This window comes from Haliotis asinina, chromosome 16, assembly GCF_037392515.1.
Source record: "Haliotis asinina isolate JCU_RB_2024 chromosome 16, JCU_Hal_asi_v2, whole genome shotgun sequence".
Taxonomy (NCBI): domain Eukaryota; kingdom Metazoa; phylum Mollusca; class Gastropoda; order Lepetellida; family Haliotidae; genus Haliotis; species Haliotis asinina.
The window spans coordinates 2051595-2068399 of NC_090295.1; the positions used below are offsets into that span (position 1 = coordinate 2051595).

The following is a 16805-nucleotide window of genomic DNA, read 5'->3' on the forward strand; positions in this document are numbered from 1 at the left end:
TAGGTATCGATTGTATGATCGTCCACAGAATAATCAGGTGGTCAGTATTTACATAGTTAATATTTATCTCCTTGCGGTTATTGAAAAGCAATACAAATATTGGACTGCTATAGCCGAACGCTGAAACCAGCTGAAGGATTCCATGGTTGGAAATCCTGCTGTCAACAATAGTCAGGACCTTAGAGAAAACAAGGGAAATGATTAGGTACAAATTGCCATTCGAAGGCATTGTATTCCTTATTGGTACTCAGATTGTCCATGTACTGAATCTATATTCTACAGTGTGGTTTAGTTGAGAAAATTCAAGTTTATATGAAAAGTGGAATTAATATATATATATACATATACATATATAGGCTCAGTATATATACATAAACCCTGATACAAAAATTATATATATATGTAAGATGCACTCATACATGTAAGAGAACCACATGTTGTTAGAGAATAAGATAGTGTAGTTTCACTCGCTTTTAACACTATCCCTGCTCTATCGTGGCGAGGGACAACAGAAAGACCTTGACAGGTTTGGGTAATCCAAGTTGGGTTTTGGACGAGGTTTTATCACTTGCTCACAACTATGTTATTGAGGTATATCCTCAAAAATCTTTTTCAGTTTTCCAAAGGTAAAAGCCCCCTGCATTTTTGGCTTTCAGCCCTCGATTCTTAGCAATTATATGACAATCCAATAAAGTTCCATTGCTAAGCTAATATGTCATTGCTATGGATATATGTGAACAAACAATTCATTGCATATTGTGGGTTTACCATAAATCCAGAATCAGTGTTTTTTTATCTGTACCTGCTTTGCGCTGATGTTATTTTTTACTCCTTATAACACATGGAAAACTATACGTATCTGTTGAGCTGATGCTAATTCTAGTATGTTTATTGTATTGAAACCAATACAGAAAGATTTTGTTGAGATCGTAATGTGACTGCTAACATTCAAGCCTCAGTGACAGTTATTTGTGTACTCCGCAAGGAGCTGAGAATGGAAATGGTTTGGACATCAACCCACTGATCTTGTGGTACTAAAGATACATGTGCATTTAGACGTTCATATTTAGTTTGTGGCCAGCCGGAACTCAAGATCTTGAGAAGTAATGTCATCAGACAACCGTTAAATGCGGAAGTAGATCTAACGTGGAAAAGGGTAAAGGCTATCAATTGTATTCCCAAGAGTCCATAACAAAGCGAGCGTTGGAGGCTTAACACTCCCACACAAACACCGTGCCGGAAGAAAAGATGATCTATACTTCTATCATTTTATAAACCAGACTCCTGGTAAACTGAGACGAACATTGAGATGCCATCTATATCATCAATCACTTGATTGTCTGGTTTTCACGGGCAACCGCAGAGGAACTGCTGGGCTGCGTCGGGAGTAAATTCCTTTTTAAGGCAAATAAAGTGAATGGCTGTTGATACTGGTTTTCCTTTACACTAAAACTGAATCTGTGTGGGGGTTAGTCAAGTGTAGGCATTCTTTGAACCCAGATCCGTGAAGATGTGGGCTAGAACTGATCTTTAGCAACCTATACTTTTTGCAAGGTCGGGTGGTCAGCGGGATAGGGTGGTCAGGCTCGTGACTTGTTTGACACATGTCATCCATTTGCGAAAATCTATGCTCTTCCTATGATCACTGTATTGTTTTGTCCAGACTCGATTATTTACTGACCGTCGTCATATCGGTGAAATATTTCATGACAGTGCAGCGTGAAACTGAACTCACTCACTCACTCACAAACTGTCACGTTTCCTAACATACTATCTCGTTAACGACCCCAGCGTTACCGTGTACCCAAAACTGTTAAATATTAAAGGGGAAATGTAATGAACCATAGGAAGTTCACGTTTCAAAAGATTCCGCTGCGTCCATGCTCCATTACATGATGAGGTCACCCGGTTTGATGCACCGTGTAGAAAAGTAGTCAAGGTGAAACTACGCTGAGATAGTCATCAATAATCCTTCTCGGAATCAAAGCTCACAAACCCAAGTTCACAATGACCCTGTTGCTAACAGTGTAAATTTCAGAACAATGCATACTTCAATAAAACTAAAATAATGAGATACCTACAATAGGTGCAATGAAGTGACTATATGCAGGCTGTTTTACGCCACTGTGTGAGTTTAATTTCACGCCGCACTCAGCAATATTCCAGCTATATGGCCGTGGTGTGTAGATAATCGAGGCTGGATCAGACAATCCCAGTGATCAACAGCATGAGCTACGAGCTGCGCAACTGGGAACCGACCCCGTTAGTCGCCTCTTACAACAAACCACTGTGAGCAATAGAATGATTCCGGTAAATGACATACACGCAACCAGTAACTGAAAACACTGTTCTAACCAAACGACCAAATCTGACCATAACACCCCTTCAATTAGCCTGAGCTCTTGTCCAGAATAGCGGTGGTGGTGGTTAAAGAGTTCGTCCGCCAAGCCGAACACCCGGGATGGATTCCAAACGTGTAGAATCTTTGAAGCCCATTTCTGTGTCCAATGCAGTAGTATTGCTGGAATACTGCTAAACGCGGCGTAAAACTAAACTCACTCACTCTCCCATGCTTAAAATTAGTACTCTTGACAGTAGGTGGCAACACTGTTTGTACAAGCGGTTAAACTCAAAATGTGATCTAAGTACTTGTAAAGTGAGCGCATATATGTTTGAACCTTTACAACATTACCGGTACAAGAAAATGAACGACACACTGCAATCCTACGGCGAATTGAATCCAAATTTAAGGGGCGGCTACTCCGTTACCACTAGGCATCTCATGTGCCCCCAAACCATGAAATTCCGGGTTAGAATTGACCCTCAGCATCCCATGTTTAGCGTAAGATCTCACCGCCATATAGCTGGAATATTGCTGAGTGCGGCGTAAAACTAAACTCACTCACGTAAGATATCACTAATGTGATGATCGGTGGCCAGGCTAGATGACTTGGCAGACAGATGTCATGACACACTGTCCGAAATGCGTAGGGGGATGATCCTTGTGTTGACCACTGGATTGTCTGGTGTAGACTCGATTATTTCCAGACCGCTGCCACATGGCAGGAATATTGCTGACTACAGCATTAAACAACACTAACCAACCCTAATGCCCACAAACGCTTCTGATGAACAAAGTGGAAAAAACAACTTCGAGGTACTTAGATCAATAAAATGTTCAAATTTGACATCTGTTCGAACACCTGCCCTTGTTTACCTGTGATTGCAAAGACCAGAAAAACCCCTGAAATCTGAAATCTGTTGGTCAACAACATGGTGTTCCATGTTAAAACATGCCAAATCAAACAGCGCCGATGCCTTTATCAACACAAAATATTACCCTTAATATTCAGATGATCTGTAAACAAGACTGAACACTAAACTATTACACGAATGATCCTCGAAAGACTTGAAAATATTACCACTCTTTGATCAATATTTTGTTCCTGACTTACGCAAGTTTCTAATATCCTGAGTTAAACTTCCGTCACGACTCGTCTTTACTGGCATACGTCAGGTCCAACATGTTTGTAATCCGACTTGAGTGTCTAGGCAAAGGTATAGATATCGAATGTTCGTACTGATGTGAAGGTCAACGCGAAGTTCAAGAACATTTTAATCTTTGGGAGTATGCAATGTCTATTTATCTTACGACAAAGTATCAGTATTAAAGACCCATACACTCACTGACCCCCTGAATAACATTGATCACTTCCTACAATGTCTTAACGCGAAAATAATCAAAGACAGTTCCATTTGGTAAATCTCTCTAACACAGCCATATGCACGTCTCTGTGGAAAGCATCAATGGAATACGTTTAACATCCATATTTCTTGAAGCAATGTAGTTTTTCAAGATAACATTTCTACTTGTTTTTCTCACTGACATTTCAATGCGGTCTAATCATCACGTTTCTTGTTGTTATTAGTAAATAAGTACACGAAGCCTGTATTTTTCCTTCTAAAAAATCAAATAATGCTTTTCAGGATACTACCGATCGGAGGGGAATATTACACACTGCGCGTTGATATATCCGTTGTAATATTGAATGCTGATATCGAAATGTTGCCGTATGCCAGAAGCTAAGGTCAATACTTGAACAGCAGAATGTATCCTTTTGATACAATGCAGCTGCACAAAAACGTTTGGCTATTTCTTCAAAGTGAAGAATATATCTCGTGAAAAACTGCTTTGTAAAGATGAAAAATTTCAATAATGATTCTTAATATCGTTGTTCATCATGGATCACCTTGGCATACAATAAACGTATAGATTTGTATTGGTTTTGTGGAGTTTAGTCTCAACAACACCTGATGCCATCAGTAAGTTCATCGACGCTTACAATAATTGAATCATGTTTCTTGAGACAGTCACGACTAGTTGTTATCCGTACAGAGGTTATAGTGAAATAAAAGTCACTTATTTCTAAATATAGGTCACTTTAAATAGTGTCTAAGATACATCAGTACTACGGAAAGATTAATGGCCAGATCGGGGAGACGTTTGGATTCAGACCGTTAATCAGCCAAAAACTTCAGAAACGAGAATCGAGATCCTGATGGATTGTGAAAGGGAGATAATCGTATTTCTTTCAATGTTTCTAGACGTTTAATTTTCGACTATACAATTGGTGAGCACAAAACACATTTCAAAGCATTCGCTGAACCTTTTTGTGTTTGGGACACAAATAGGGCTAAAACAAAATAAACAATGATAAAAATAAATTACTTTAAATTTCATCAATTAAATGACAAAGTGATACAAGTATGTAAGTGCGCGTTGCTTCATGGAAACAAAATTGGTGACTGTTTTCGTTCGTGTGTGACCTAGACACACAGATCCGATGTTTTAGCAAGATCAACTAACGTCATAAAGAACGACATTTCGACATTTGGTGGCCTTTTGTGCCTTGAATTAAAGTTTAAAATTATCATATTTTCTTATTCACACGTGTTCCATTTTAGGAGATGCTAAGTAAGATGAGCCAGATTATAGCAGCATGGTAATGTTTAAAAGGATTCAACTGACCCTATTTTCAATTCCCAAACACGCAGCTAGCCACATTTAAAATTAGAATACCTGTTTTTTCCCTAAAGAAGCTGTAATCAAGTAATGCTGATTTTACGACATTGCTTTTTTCAGATTGTTTGAATCACAATTTGACATCGGAACTACTGAAAATTTCATGTGTCTTTTCATCGTATATCCTTTAGATGTTATCATCAAAGAATATCTAGTACACACTGCAGAATGCAAACAATCCAGAAGGAAAAGATCTGATGGTCCATAGAATCGGAACTGATCTAGGCACTGTCAACCATTAGCAAAAGGAGGACCTTTGTATGGTGGTTGAAGAAGTGTGTTAAAGTCCAGAGCCTATCATAGAGATAGACGCCGGCTTAATGAAGCATCGATCTCGCTCAAATAATCACAGTATTCAGCATACAGCTGATTTTCTTTCCAGGCCAGCAATGATATCTAGGGTAAAGTAGGATTTAATTAATTGAAAATTTGTCGCGTTTTTGTCGTTTAATTAGGGGAAAGGATTCCAGAGGTGTCTGGGGAGTGATCAGAGAAACACTAGCGCCTCGGGGAAGGGAGTCCTTTCAATGCTCCGGGTCTCATTCAGGACCGACGTTCCAATAACGTGTTTGTGCCAGTTAACGCCTCACAAAAGACGTTGGCTAAAGGATAGAGGAAGTGATGGAGCCTTGCTTGCACTTTAGCATCATGGTGGAAATAATCACATACCTGTCTGAAAATTTGACACATGGAAAGGTTTGATTGCATCTAACTTTAAACTAATAGAGGTAATTTCCTTTTTGTTGAACCGTAACCTGCGCGACAGCGTATGGTTTCAGAGTGCCCATCGGCTGTCTGTGACCGCGCCATTTACATTCGAAACATGTCCGGTGGCACCGCAACGCCGGAAGGGAGTGTTCATTAACAGACCTTGCAAATGATGGGGAGATCATATTCAGACCTAGTCAGAATCCGTATGTGACCATTCTACTGATGATACGCTATTATATTTCCTTTTCGCTGTTTATGAGGATTGTGTGTCTCATGGAATGGGTCAGACGTATAATTTTGCTGAGCTAAAATGTTACAGAAGTAAGAATGAGCCGCTGAATAGACCGTAATTTCTAGAAAGATCCCCACTGAGAAGCGTTCAACAGATGGGGATTCTGATGCAAATGCAGACAAGCGGATAATTGCACACAAAGAAATAAATTGATTTACGCATGATTTGTACAAAAATGAATCTGCAGCCGATCTTTCGTCTCCATGCTGACAACAAGCAATAAAAATGCGATTGGAAAGTCCTACCCAAGTCAGGTTTACAGAACTCTTTGACATTGTCAGTATTTTTTGCTCGATGTTGAAGAAGTCACGATGTGTTTATGAAGGATTCTACCATCGTGTTTCATTATAGTGTCTGTGTGCCAAAACGTGAAAAGAAATGCAATTAATTTCTTTTTTATCTTCTATTTGGCAAAACGAAATGCAGTTTGTGCGTTCTTTCAATCAGTTTTATATGGAATCATATCTGGTTATGAACAGCACACACATAAACCACTTAATAATGATATTGGCAACACCATCTGAAAAGGGATTTATGACGAAGCAATGAATATGTTTTTTGACGATGATAGTATTTTTCTTCAGCTGTGCTCAGATCAGTTGCTGGTTTATAAGTGCAATACGTCTTGAAGGGGATGAGCTTCTCATGCAAAACATATCACACCTCTAGGACTTTTGTATAAAACTGTAACAGCTCAAGGTCACTTCTTGTTGACAGCACCATACCGTGCCCTCATTAAATGTTTGCTATGACACGAATTTGTTTAACGTTTATTTAATCAACAGACATCAGATACATGTACAAATGCACATGAATGATAGTTTGTTGAGTGTATGATAATCTGGTAGAGGAGGCGATGTTGTTTTCCACAGAATATATGCTACGTCAATATTTCAAAATATGCAGGGGCGGTGTAATTGCCTCGTGCTCATTTAGAGAGTTCTCTAGTTAGGAAGAATGCCGTGGTTCGGTTCCCGCATTCTGTTCCCAAGCTCATTTCTCGTGATACTGCTGTAATATTGCTAAAAGCGGCATAAAACCATACTCACACACTCAAAACATACACCTTTCACGATTCATAATATCATAATAATATGTGCATTTATATTGCGCCAAACTTCATTCACGAGGTGAAGGCTCACAGCGCTAACAGTCAAAGCGGGCATATTATTTCCCCGGACAACCCAAGCTGCTTGTTAGACGCCACATGATTATAGTCACCGGGTACCCATTTTCTGCTGGGTGAACAGAGGCAATTTTGAACAAACTCACTTGCCTAAGGTGAGACCACATGTATCACATGTATTTAGTTGTGGGGCAGGAACCCTCAGTAAACTCTCAGGAGTCAAGCTGCCAAACACGAGCACCCATCCAAGGACTGTCCGAGCTCAACGTTGATTAACATGAACAGACTTTTGACCTGAGCTCTATGCACAGGAACACACACCGCAGATCAAACTGTATGTCGAGTGAACGGATTTGTTTGTATGTAATCATAAGACAAATAATTTACCATCATAACTGATTATTGCTTTGAAATAAATCACCATCCCGTCACCTTCCTGAATCTTAAACAAGACCCTTTATGATATATCAATTAATGAACACAGATAGTTGTTGTATCGATGAGCAGGATATTGCAGTACCAACATTCTCCGGACGTCATTTACCACACAGCTACAGGCTACTCCCAGGGCCGATGTAAAGATAGGCCTTGATTGTATCTACGGACGTGTATGCTCCATTGGAACCATTAGCAAGATGAAGATGCATTGAGGAAAACATTAATTGTCCATTATTTACAGTACGGTTTGCCTGTACCTTTGGATAAGTTATGTGGAGCACGGGATACGTAAGATCTATGTTCTGGTTTTAAGTGAATGTTTGAATGTATAATAACGAATAGAAGGAGAACAAGATTACATGATGAACTACAAGAAAGCTTCTAATGGGCGATTGGTCTCTTGAGGCTACCTAATCTATGTGTCTTCGGATATAAATCGACCAGGAAACTCAATGTTGGCTGTATTTCCAGACAGCAAAGTAACCTACTGCGGGATCAAACACGATCAGAACTACGGAAATATCCATCATCCAACTAGCTTTAATCCTACCAGACTGACGAGCCATGTTTATCGCGTATTATACGAAGACGCAAGGTTAAGATATACTCATTTAGGTGCATTTTATACTGAGAGGGAAATTGTGTAACCACGTCAGAGAGCTTAGTTACAGATTGTTGTGTATAACATTGGTCATGGATTCGTGTTAACAGGTCAGTGACATCTCTGCATCTATCCTTTGCAAATGTCCATTTCTTGTTTAGACGATGTCGTTAATCCCTCGGTATAGAAGTTTAGCATCACAATAGGACATTTAGGTTTTGTTTTCACGTGTGAAAATATGAACATACATAGTCCATATATTGTATTGCTAACAGCAGCTGTGCAAAAGGAGACATGTTGTTCAGATGAAGGTATGTCGTCGTATAACAACACCTACATGGACATCGACACCAACACCGACACCGACATCGACACCAACACCGACACCGACACCGACACCGGCACCGACACAGCTCTGGCTCCTAGGGGGTTACCTTGTTACATTTGATCAAATGGCACATTCGGCTGTATTACACAACACTTAACCTAATGACATCTCGGCAGTTCAATAACGTGGCTTTACCAGTGAAAGTATTCTTAAGATTAATGGCAGGTATGTTTTACAGTGTAACAGAACACCCCTTTGTTGACTGGACACGTAAATACGATTGTCTGTTTCACTGGCAGCTGAAGACCTACAACTCCAAGAAAAATACATATGCCTGAAAAAGAAACGAGGGTATACTGAACTTGAAGTTGAACAAATTGTCAGTACATTATGCTTGCTGTAAAAATGAGCTCATTTGAAACAGTGAGCGTAATTCAAAACAACACGTGGAGATATACACCTCCAGAAGTAAAGAAGATATTCACTTCGGAGGAGAAGACAAAACAACTTCATCAGAGAAACAACATCGTCTGCTTGAAGAAGGAAAGAAGACGTATTTATCTTGGAAAGTAAACAACCCATCTGACATACTACTTCCTCAGGAAGGAAAGAATATACATTCAATTTACAGCTAGCGATAAACAACTCCAACACAATTTAATGGCGAGCTGGACAATTCATCCACTGATGGTAAAATTCCTCATGGTCAGGAAAACATACCATAACTCGGACCTGATTAAAAAAGGGGATGACGTTCAATGTTGTTGATGAAGAAAGCAAGGATTGTTTTCGGCTGGGAGCGGAGGAGAATCATTCAAACAGAACAACAAAAATGTATAGAGAAGAGAAATATGAATGTTCTTGTTAGAACTAAAGACTTAACGACAGAGACACTTTTCCTTATTCCTGACGGAGGGGGGCGTTGCGAATCTGTCATTGGGGACAAACACCTTCACGAAAAGAAGAATAAAAAACCAACCAACCAAACAACAACAAAAAAGACGAAACAAACAAACAAACAAATCAAACAAACAAACAAAAAAAAAACAAAAAAAAAACAAAAAAAAAACTCTCATATTGTGACGCTTTTAGAAATCCCAGCAATATCACGAAGAGTGACACGAGAACCGGACTTCACGCATTGTGCTCACTGGAAATCGAACCCGTGCACGTGGTCTTCAGCGTGACGAGCTTTAATCACCAGGCTACACCACTAGTTACGACGAAAACGATATTTTTCTGTGTGCGGTGTACAAAACATCCTTTCACTGAGGTGCAGTGGAAAAAATACAACAAAATCTACATCACACTTTCTAGACCACACACGTCACGTGCAGATACAGGTCGTTACGCACACATGTATCATTTCATGATCAAAACAGTATTTTGTATATATTCTCTACAGAGTGTCTGGAACATCGCTGTAAACTATCGTGGTGCAGGCTGGTTCTTGCCACGTCAATACTCGTCAGATATGTATCTTCTCCATATGCTATCGTCATTGTGTACCCAAAGAAGATGGGCAGGGAAATACACATGTTTCGCTGCTCATCTTCAGAGACAACCTCAACAACGACTACTACTACTGCTACTGCTGCTGCCTTTGCTTGTAAAACTGGTTGTGGTTCAACTGTGGTTGGCCCGTCACGCCAAAATAATAGCGATCCAGACTCGTCAACTTCATCGTCTTCGTGATCGTCGTCAGTAGTAACATCTACCGTCACTAAGTCCGCTACAGCTGCAGTGTGACTTCAATTTGATCAACTTTACCAATTACCAGTACCATACACATTACAAAAATCGTATGACTATTATATTTGTGGACATTATTTTCGAGCCCCCTCTCCTTACAGAATATGTGACTAAAGGAGTCTTTATGCATCTAGCTGAAGTTAGGGTTACCTTTAGTAACTCAGTTATGTTTACGTTCTTTAAACCATAACATAATTATACGTCATTGTCCATTGTTATTGAGTCTATGAATAAGTCCCTGTTCAACACCCAACGTTAAGAGCTGTGTTTCGATCCACAAGGCATTCGTAACGTTACGACAAGTCGCACCATAGACTTACGAATATCGTAGGTCTACGAGGCTTTCGGACAATAATGTGTCTGAGTGGTCGGACTTGTCGACTTAGTAGACACATGTCATGGTATCCTGATTACAGAGATCGATGCTCATTTTTTTTATCACGGGATTGGCGAACATCACGTGGCTTGAATATTTCTGAGTGCGACGAAAAACCTAACTCACCCTGATTGCATGTGCAATTTTGACATGTTCATTACATATAACTGAGTGACATTTCTGTCTTAACATTGTCTCTCCAGACACTTACAAAACTTGGCATCGGAATTGCAAGGATTTAACTAAAAAATCAGACTCGAGTAGTTATAACACCATACGGTACCTTTGTGAACCTGATAACCACACCACACAGTGCCTGTGGTGAAGCTTAGACGAACCTTTGATGTCTTTGCGGAGGGATTTTGTTAAATAACTCTATCGATATTTTGTTGCAAGATATACAACTTCAGAATTGAAAATAGATCCTGGAGTCTAAAGGGATTTTAACCGATCATGAGTATTGTGTAAATGTATTTATAGCTGCACTCTTGACGACAATCAAACCTTCCTGGCTGACGGATCTACAGCACAGAGCCGTGAAGCTAGATACGCTGATCTGCATGAACGTGTGTTGTAGGGTGATTGTCATTGTAATGACATGCCCTTAGTCAGGCATGGCTCGTATTGTATAAACGTAATGAATGGAATTCTTCACGCGTGAACTACCGATGATTAGAACCGTAAAGATCCGGGTAAGAATTGTTCTCCTGCAACACATGAAACATTATAAGTCTCGAGTTCACTGATGGTTTGCATCAGTGGTTGTCGCATACCTTCATTGCTCCATTGCTTAGATTGATGCTCTTGATATTAGTATCTGGTTTGCCTGGTCCAGACTCGACCGTTTACAGTCTGTAGCAGCGTTGTTTATAATAACATAAGATTTTATGGAATAAGATTGTCAGGTGGAATATATATATTATAATTCCTGTTCGAGGATTTTTCAAGTGATCTCGCCTCTTATTTCGGGTTTGATTTTAAACTCCTGATTGATCTCCTTAAAAGGCAAAGATAGACTTACATTTGTCACCCCAGAAACTAGTATAGTAAGCCCGATCCCAGGAAGAAAGATACGTCCTTATGCTTTAACTACAATAGGTAAGGACTGGCCATACAGGAACGGTTTCCTGCAATATCGTTTTAGTTTCGCCTGCACCTTTCCTTGGTCGATGTTGTGAAGAAAATATCTGGAACCTGAATCAGTCCAAGTATGATGGAAACGGAATGTTGTTTAAAGCACTCACTCACTCACTCACTCACTCACTCACTCACTCACTCACTCACTCACTCACTCACTCACTCACTCACTCACTCACTCACTCACTCACTCACTCACTCACTCACTCACTCACTCACTCACTCACTCACTCACTCACTTAAGAAACCGCAGAGTAGGTCAGCGAACAATGACGTATGGGCAAGAACGTGTGAGAAACAAGCACATGTAAGACCGGTCCTAACTAATTATACTCTCCTTTGCATATAATGCATTGCATGCCAATATGTTTAGGTATTAAGGAATCAAGACAAAGCGCTGATACTTTTTATGTTCTTTTTCCGAGTTTATTTCCCGCTTTCACTTCTTGTTGTAATTCAACAGAACGTGGCTTTCTTTGATAAGAACTATTTCCCTTTTAGAAGGAATTAATAGCGACAGAAACGCGCCTTTGCTTTGGCGAATATTGATCTTAAGACATTAGACGAGCTCAACCCTTCCCTTGCTTTTTCGTCATTGTTTTGGAATATTAATATAAAGTCCATATTCATAGCTTTATGATTAAATGTTCAACTACTACTGATTTGAGTCTATTTCCGTCTTTATAGGTATCGGCATATGCATATAGTCTTTCACTTCACCGTGTATTATGGTGTTTTTATTAATATAATAAGTATAGCATCTACTATATGGTAGTGTTATTATTTTCCAGAGCCGATCACCATGAAATAGTTCCAACGATGGAAGTAAACGACATTTAGGTTCAACTGAACAGATGAATTTCACAAGGCTTTGCTGAAAGTGCGGCACTTCAACATGTGAGTAAACACCACTGATTCGGGAACAAGCCGGTTTTCTAATCACTGCCGTGTTCGCTTGTATTGTCGCGACTACACGTCATGACGTCGTACGTCGCTGGAGATGCTGCCGGTCTGGTGCTGTCGTTATTTCTTACAGCACTTTTATCCTGGCCTATTGTCTGCCTAGGTTTGCTATGTGTTTAGATTATGAAAGGAGATAACAATATATTCAAATATGATTGTACATTAGATGAAACGTCAGATTTTCTTCAAATAGGTACCTTTGTATCTATTTGATTATGGTCATGTTCATATGACTGAGTGAATGAATGGAACCCGGTTCTTCGGTGTGACGAGCGACGGCTTTAACCACTTGGCCACCACACCCCTCCTCCATGTTCATGTACAGCTTTGACGTTTACTACTTTGGTTAAGAACACAGGTATTGGAATAGTGTGGACAATCAATAATTCTATGATTCTCATAGTATTCTGCTACTCTAAGGGAGGCAACCTTGCATGGTTTTGTCCTGACCATATTGACTACCAGTTCCTATTCAGGTTGAGAGTAAAGATATTTTAATAAGTCATTTCTCAGTTGTACGTTGTTATTGGTAACAGCAATACAGACTTTAAACATGCGTTACCAGGAGCAGGTCTTGCTGTACATCATGGAAGCCCCCAAAGATGACTCAAATACTAGTTTCTGCATAACAGGACCTGAGAGTTTCTTGGCCTTCGAGGCAGCCCATATTGAAACACTTCTAATATTTGTTATGTCGTCTGAGACAAGAGACTTCTTTGCAATATGTCTAAGTTTACTAGCAGTGAATGGGAACCTGGTGAGATGACGGGTAGTGTGATTTTTAACTTACAAGTACAGCTTGGACTGTTCCCCAGACAAGTGCCATGTTTCCGTTACTCTTTAGTGTATAGGTTCCAAGGAGGGTGGAGAATAATGTGACTGTTGTCCTGTGCCATTTCGGCTGTGCGTCAAACAAAACACTAACATACCAGGAATCGTACGGCAGCGTATGGGTACCCGGTGGGGTGAAGGGGCGTGTTAACTTTCCAGTACTGTTTGGGATGTGATACAATATGAACCCAGGGAGCTGAGAATTATAAGTGATTCACTGACCGGATTATGTTATCTAAAGCCATTTGCAGCAGGGTATTTGACGCTTTATAAATTTGCTGTGGCCACCATTTTGATTAACAAAGGATTGACGAAACTAGAAAAGTTACATTTTCTACTTAAAGTTTTACTGTTTACATTGCCTTCATATCTGACATGGAAGTTCCTAAATTTAGGATAATAACAATGACCTTCGACACTTCTAGTATCCGATTCAAATAACAAAAATTTAATGGCCTCAGCTGTGGAAGCTACTTCCAGCTTGATTTACGTATTTTTGATTAAATTGTAGAATGGAGATAGTCGTCTGTTTTAAGTGAGTGAGTTTAGTTTTACGACGTATTTAGCCACATTCCAGCCATAGCAGGGCGGGGGGCACCAGGAAGTGGCTTCAAACATTGTGCCCATTTGGGGAATCGAACCGTGACGAACGAACGCGTTAACCACAGGACTACCTAACCGCTCTTCGGTATAGAGGGTGTATTTAGGCATTGCATCGGATTTGGGTCTAAGTGCGTCTAAACAGAGAGATCGGTCGCAAATGGACGTCATTGTACTCCCAGAAGTACTTGCTACATGCCTGGCGTCTATTGAAAGATTGAGAACAGGTAACGCCGCACATACGGTAGAGGGTTTTAGCTCACGGTCTATACCTAATTCTCTAATTCAGTTGCGTTAGGTGGAAATGCATTGCATAGATGAAAAAACGACTTGAGCCAGCATTTACGAAGCGGAAATATTAATCGATTCATTATTAGCCGGGATTTTCGCATATCCATGCAGAAGTCAAGGACAGTTGTTCTCAGATATAAATCAGTTCAAAGGTACCGGGATCTGACGAGGACTTGTCTCATCTGTATTGGCGGGGACAGAGGCACCATTATATTATATCTCCTTAGAGAATTCCTATAATGAGCGCCAAATATGTCTAATGTCAGATATTGGATTATATGCAATTGCATGAACATATTCTGCAGTCCGTCTGGTCTGGCAGATTTCACGTCCATTGTCGTTTCTTAGTTCCCAGTGGTGAAATATCTACATGACCTTGAGCCTTAGTTTTAAACGTTTTCAATTTTCAAAATGGAAGAGTGAGCATAGTTTTACGCCACTTCTAACAACATTCCAGTATATAAATGCGGGGAACACCATCTATATGCTTCATATATAGTAAACATGTGAGAATGGGACCAGGGTCTCCGGCCTGACTAGTCATCACTTCCACCACTGGCCTACTACAGCTGTTCGGGGATAGACACTTCCTCTTTCATTGGAGTGAGTGAATGAGTGAGTGAGTTTAGTTTTACGCCGCTTTTAGCAATATTCCAGCAATATCACGGCGGGGGACACCAGAAAATGGGCTTCACACATTGTACCCATGTGGGGAATCGAACCCGGCTCTTCGGCGTGACGAGCGAACGCTCAGAAAAAGTCTTCATGACCGTTTCGCTAGTAAATAGTCTAGTCTGGCCCACACAAACCAGTGGTTGATATTAGCATAAAATAGATCAGGATACGGTTCATCGCAGTCAACAATAATCGAGCCTAACCATCCACTTCATGAAGTCTTCTCGTACTACCAGCAATTAAACTGGAACCTGTGTTTAATCTTAACTGAATTTAATCTTAATTGAGAACATAGTTTCTTCATTTTCCCTGAAGCTGACACTCCCTGATATAACTGGGAAAAGTACATATGGGAAAGGACTAGTGAAGATATGGGTATTAATAGCAGTCCATGCTTGTCGTAAGAGGTGACTAATGGCACCGCGTGAACAGGCTCGCAGAAATGGCTGACACAATTAGATCCATGCTCTTGCTGTTGATCACTGTTTACAGATCAAAATAGCTGGAAAATTGCTTGGCAGGGCGTTAGATAACAAACAAACACACCAAACGTATCGGAAAGTGTGTGTGTGTGTCCGTGTGAGTGTGTGAGTGTGTGAGTGAGTGAGTGTGTGTGTGCTTCTGTGTGTGTGTGTGTGTATGTTTGAATAAATAAAATCCAACCGTAATTTCAGTAATATTCCATTAATACCACGGCGGAGTACGCTTGAAATAAGCAAGTATATAAAGACACGTAAGTACTCGAACCCAGTTCTTCGGCGTGGTCAAGCGTACGCTTAAAGCACATGGCTTACTCCCGGAACATACAATCTGACAACTATTTGACGATCCCTCTGATGCTTGTGAAATAGCGGGGGGAAGTATCGGGATCAATTGCTGTTACCTTTAATTCACGATCCAGTTTTTGTACCAAAGCCATAATGTTTACCACCCTGTCCTTATATCATATCATTAAGAAAGTGTAACATTTCATTTGCGTGGAAGTGCTCGTCAATAACGTTGTAAATTGAGATTTAATGTAGACCCACCTCCGCTTAAGGATCAATCAAAAAGCAGGATTGATGGAAGATTCTAAAATACTGAGTTTCAATTCCATTGTGTCCCTGAGCATACATTTTGATTGGTATTTGATTGATTTCATCAGTCTTTTATGTCAATAATCACCGCAAATCTGTCGACGGTTGAATAATAGAGCAATGCAATATCGATAACGCTCTTTATGTAATCGTAACAATACTGAAACGTTTTGAATAAGTTTCTAAACGAAACTTAAAATCCAAAAATTATAACCTGAATTTTTTTCTGACGACAGTGTTCCCTCATTCCAACTGTGCGTTGTCGGCAAACCGCCATAATTGTTGGTGTTTACTTGCGTCCCATAGGGGTTAAGAAATATATGCCGGTGCTTTCGAATACCTGTGGTTCACACATCGTATTAGAGCTGTTCCATCCAACTTCAAGAGAAAACTATTTTCTTAAACTATTTCAGTTGTTCATTAGCCGAATATGACCTGTTTTTGAAATACATTTTGTAATGAATCCCCTTAAAGGTAGATTCGAGTGCGTGAATGAATATGTTTTTGGATGCTTTGTAGGAATAC

The 16805-nt window shown here is 40.0% G+C and overlaps 1 protein-coding gene across 1 annotated transcript in view; it reads left to right on the top strand.

Annotated features, from left to right (window-relative positions):
* The first annotated feature begins 12674 nt into the window (after positions 1–12674).
* Positions 12675–16805, top strand: part of LOC137268613 (orexin receptor type 2-like) — a 38413-nt gene continuing 34282 nt past the window's right edge. Inside the window, exon 1 of the mRNA XM_067803188.1 lies at positions 12675–12741. The gene's annotated coding sequence lies outside the window, so the exon portion shown is untranslated. The remainder of the gene's footprint in view (positions 12742–16805) is intronic.